The following is a 5,289-nucleotide window of genomic DNA, read 5'->3' as shown; positions in this document are numbered from 1 at the left end:
ATTCAAATTGATAATAAGCAAGTTTTATGTAGTCTGGATCTACAAGACTTGAAATAAATCGGTATTATTTCTTAAAGTGATAATACGTCTTAAAATTAATATAAAATTCAAGAAATTTAAACTTGGCCAATAAGAGCCAGTAGATATACCTGGTGTCATAAAAAATATAACAGGATCCTTATTTAATCCGATAAATCCAAAAAATACTTAGTAATTATCCATAAATATGCAATTAACTATTGAAAAATGCTTAATATCAAGATTAAGCGTTTTTCAATAATTACTTAGTTTTATGAATTTTCCAATTTTCCTGATTTTACAGGGATTCTGTTGTAACTTTATGACACCAGGTAAGTTCACTGATGAATATATACTCATATTGACCATTCTTGAGAACTTAAATTTTATGTTCATTTTAAGACATAGTATTACTTTAAAGGATTTCACGGACATTTACAAGATACCCCAATTGGTTGAAAAAAATAAAAATCAGGAGGTACCCCAGTAAATTTGACCCACTTGTTTTTATCCAAACACAAGTTACCAATATAATAGCCAACATTATAACCCAATATTTAGAAGAGAGCTATCTTACTTGAATTGATAACAGGGGGAGCTGTAGGTATTGTAACAGGTGTGGCTCCACCTGGTGGTGAAGGAAATGATGGTATTCCTGCTGATTGAGGAATTACAGGTATGGTTGGTGTTCCTGGAATAAAGAGCATCGTGTTCAATCAAATACGAGTAAAAGACAACCTAATTCAAAAGAAAGATCAGGCAATGAGAGTACAATAGACAATAAAAAATATAAATATATAGGCAACATGGGTCTGGCCTCAGGGTCACAAACCTTTTTCATACTTGACGGAGTTTTTACTCAAATTTGAAATTACTATTACAGGTGTATAACTGATTGTATCAAAGGAGAATATAATATCAATTTATTCCTTAGTACACAATGCTTCAGGCAATTATTACAATAATCTTCAAATTTTATCTTCTCTTGGGGTGGGGGGCTAAATATGAGAAATGCTGTGTGGCCCTGGGGCCTCGTTGACTTTGCAACTGGAAGATTTGAAGAACAGCTGGAATTCAACCAATCAGAACATGTTATGTAAGATCTGTTTCTTGATAACATAATGAATTGTGGGATAGCGAAACCTAAAGCATTCTGACAGCCTCTTTCTGTTTCACTATATCACAATTCATAATCTATATTTTCTCACATGTCATGCTTTGATTGGTTAATAATAATGTTAACAGAACGCAACTGTGGTACAAAACAAAAGGAAATGATCTAATCTTAAATAAATTATGCCAACCCAAGCAATTCCTTCCAATCATAGCCGACTCTCGGAAGCACTGACTGAGGTTATAAACTTACCTGTATTAATTGAGATATTTGTCAAATCTTGAGGGGCTCCAGAGGTATTCAAAGAAACCTAAATTAAAGAAACAATATTCAGTATAAAAACAAATAAAATTCAGTGTTAAGAGTGATGGGAATAGTATTCTGAAAAGATAGCTTGCGAGGCAAGGTAACATACACCCACTGGCAGCTGTCAGAAATGATAAAACAGCTTTTAGTGACTAAAGTATGAATTTTCTCGTATTAAAGAAATTCTAATAGTTTGAATTCAATGATATATATATTTACTGCCAGTTATTTATACTGAGAAATTCCACAATATTTTTTAAATCAATATCAATAATTCAAATACAAAAAATCGCATCATTATACATGATCACAGTCCACATTTCCATGGGGGCATATAAAAAAAACTAGGTCAAGTCTTATTTAGATCTTTGAAGAATATTTCAATGAAAAGTGCAACATCATGCAGTAGATAATGAAGGAATTTTGTCAGGATTATTAACCTAAGCTTATCAAATAAGAAATATGGAAACTGAGATGTGTAAGTAATGAAAGATGTTATACAGAAGACACAGCCATAGAACTCAAGTTATGTTGTGCTGTTAATAAACTAATATAGCTTAGTTTTAACATTCTCTTAAAGATGGGTTTCCTTACATTTTAGTGTCAAATAAAGCCAAACTTTTTGATTAATTGGTGTTTTATGAATTATCATGTATTCTTAATCATATCATTATGTTCTTATTGCAACTGATAAAAGAGTTTTAACCAATCATAATTGTCCATGTATGTACAGTCTGGATAAACAAAAAAATACTTTTGGACCTTTCTTGATCGGTCACTCATTGGAATTCTGCTGGTAATTCTCTTCTAATTTGGCTAATTATGTATTAATTATGGACATGTGAGACAAACTGGTATTTTTCCAAGTCATTAGAACACCTCTACTTTCTATTCATATAAGCATTAACAATTTCATTTTCATAAAGGGAACCAATCTTTAATGTATAGAACTAGATTTATTATGAGTGATATTATATCTAGTTCTTTTTCATAATTTCTATACGTTTTCCTCTGACCATCGAACCATTGTAAACTTTAAATTTGAGAATTTTTTAATACAGCACATGACTTCTGTTTGGACATTGTATTTCGGATTATGCATCTACAAGTCAAGTTTATGAATCAGGCCCAAGTTGGATTATGTTTATAGAAGTATATTATTACAGACCTCCGAGAAACCATCCTGGACTTTAGCTGGTGATTGAGATTGAGCCAAGTTAACTTTAGTTTCTGGTAAACTCGTAGGAAACTGGCGTTTTGGAATTCTGTGTAAATAACCATAGCCTATATCACAGCCCAGACTGAAAATAATAATAAACATTTATTATATAAACATAGCCTATATCACAGCCCAGACTGAAAATAATAATAAACATTTATTATATAAACATAGCCTATATCACAGCCTAGACTGAAAATAATAATAAACATTTATCATATAAACATAGCCTATATCACAGCCCAGACTGAAAATAATAATAAACATTTATTATATAAACATAGCCTATATCACAGCCCAAACTGAAAATAATAATAAACATTTATTATATAAACATAGCCTATATCACAGCCCAGACTGAAAATAATAATAAACATTTATTATGTAAACATAGCCTATATCACAGCCCAGACTGAAAATAATAATAAACATTTATTAAATAAACATAGCCTATATCACAGCCCAGACTGAAAATAATAATAAACATTTATTATATAAACATAGCCTATATCACAGCCCAGACTGAAAATAATAATAAACATTTATTATGTAAACATAGCCTATATCACAGCCCAGACTGAAAATAATAATAAACATTTATTAAATAAACATAGCCTATATCACAGCCCAGACTGAAAATAATAATAAACATTTATTATATAAACATAGCCTATATCACAGCCCAGACTGAAAATAATAATAAACATTTATTATATAAACATAGCCTATATCACAGCCCAGACTGAAAATAATAATAAACATTTATTATATAAACATAGCCTATATCACAGCCTAGACTGAAAATAATAATAAACATTTATTATATAAACATAGCCTATATCACAGCCCAGACTGAAAATAATAATAAACATTTATTATGTAAACATAGCCTATATCACAGCCCAGACTGAAAATAATAATAAACATTTATCATATAAACATAGCCTATATCACAGCCTAGACTGAAAATAATAATAAACATTTATCATATAAACATAGCCTATATCACAGCCTAGACTGAAAATAATAATAAACATTTATCATATAAACATACCCTATATCACAGCCCAGACTGAAAATAATAATAAACATTTATTAAATTAACATTGGAAAATTGTTTACATTTGGGAGATAATTAACTTAAAGAACAGTTTCATATACGCTACAATTGACAAACCTCAGACCACGACAGCCTGGTCTGGACAGAACACTTTATAGTGGCCTGGTCATAAATACCTGCCCTGTACACCCCAGGCTCTGTTAGGGGGTTATAGTTATAATAAGGAGATGTACCTGCCCTGTTCACCCCAGTCTCTGTTAGGGGGTTATAGTTATAATAAGGAGATGAATCTGCCTTGTCCACCCCAGTCTCTGTTAGGGGGTTATAGTAATAATAAGGAGATGTACCTGCCCTGTTCACCCCAGTCTCTGTTAGGGGTTATAGTTATAATAAGGAGACATACCTGCCCTGTCCACCCCAGTCTCTGTTAGGGGGTTATAGTTATAATAAGGAAACGTACCTGCCCTATCCACCCCAGGCTCTGTTAGGGGGTTATAGTTATAATAAGGAAACGTACCTGCCCTGTCCACCCCAGGCTCTGTTAGGGGTTATAGTTATAATAAGGAGACGTACCTGCCCTGTCCACCCCAGGCTCTGTTAGGGGGTTATAGTTATAATAAGGAGACGTACCTGCCCTGTCCACCCCAGGCTCTGTTAGGGGTTATAGTTATAATAAGGAGATGTACCTGCCCTATCCACCCCAGGCTCTGTTAGGGGTTATAGTTATAATAAGGAGATGTACCTGCCCTGTCCACCCCAGGCTCTGTTAGGGGTTATAGTTATAATAAGGAGACGTACCTGCCCTGTCCACCCCAGGCTCTGTTAGGGGTTATAGTTATAATAAGGAGATGAATCTGCCTTGTCCACCCCAGTCTCTGTTAGGGGGTTATAGTAATAATAAGGAGATGTACCTGCCCTGTTCACCCCAGTCTCTGTTAGGGGTTATAGTTATAATAAGGAGACATACCTGCCCTGTCCACCCCAGTCTCTGTTAGGGGGTTATAGTTATAATAAGGAAACGTACCTGCCCTATCCACCCCAGGCTCTGTTAGGGGGTTATAGTTATAATAAGGAAACGTACCTGCCCTGTCCACCCCAGGCTCTGTTAGGGGGTTATAGTTATAATAAAGAGACGTACCTGCCCTGTCCACCCCAGGCTCTGTTAGGGGTTATAGTTATAATAAGGAGACGTACCTGCCCTGTCCACCCCAGGCTCTGTTAGGGGTTATAGTAATAATAAGGAGACGTACCTGCCCTGTCCACCCCAGGCTCCATTAGGGGTTATAGTTATAATAAGACGTACCTGCCCTGTTCACCCCAGGCTCTGTTAGGGGGTTATAGTTAAAATAAGGAGATGTACCTGCCCTGTCCACCCCAGTCTCTGTTAGGGGTTATAGTAATAATAAGGAGACGTACCTGCCCTGTCCACCCCAGGCTCTGTTAGGGGGTTATAGTTATAATAAGGAGACGTACCTGCCCTGTCCACCCCAGGCTCTGTTACGGGTAGTTATAATAAGGAGATGTACCTGCCCTGTCCACCCCAGGCTCTGTTACGGGTAGTTATAATAAGGA

The 5,289-nt window shown here is 34.8% G+C and overlaps 1 protein-coding gene across 1 annotated transcript in view; it reads right to left on the bottom strand.

Moving 5' to 3' along the window:
- The window catches only part of LOTGIDRAFT_143194 (hypothetical protein), a gene marked incomplete at both ends in the record, with an annotated part of 14,530 nt that overhangs the window by 467 nt on the left and 8,774 nt on the right, over positions 1–5,289 (bottom strand). The window lies entirely within an intron of this gene.

This window comes from Lottia gigantea (assembly GCF_000327385.1).
Source record: "Lottia gigantea unplaced genomic scaffold LOTGIsca_194, whole genome shotgun sequence".
In the NCBI taxonomy this organism is placed as follows: Eukaryota; Metazoa; Mollusca; class Gastropoda; family Lottiidae; genus Lottia; species Lottia gigantea.
The sequence above is the reverse complement of the archived record's forward strand: the minus strand, read 5'-3'. Positions and strand labels throughout refer to the sequence as shown.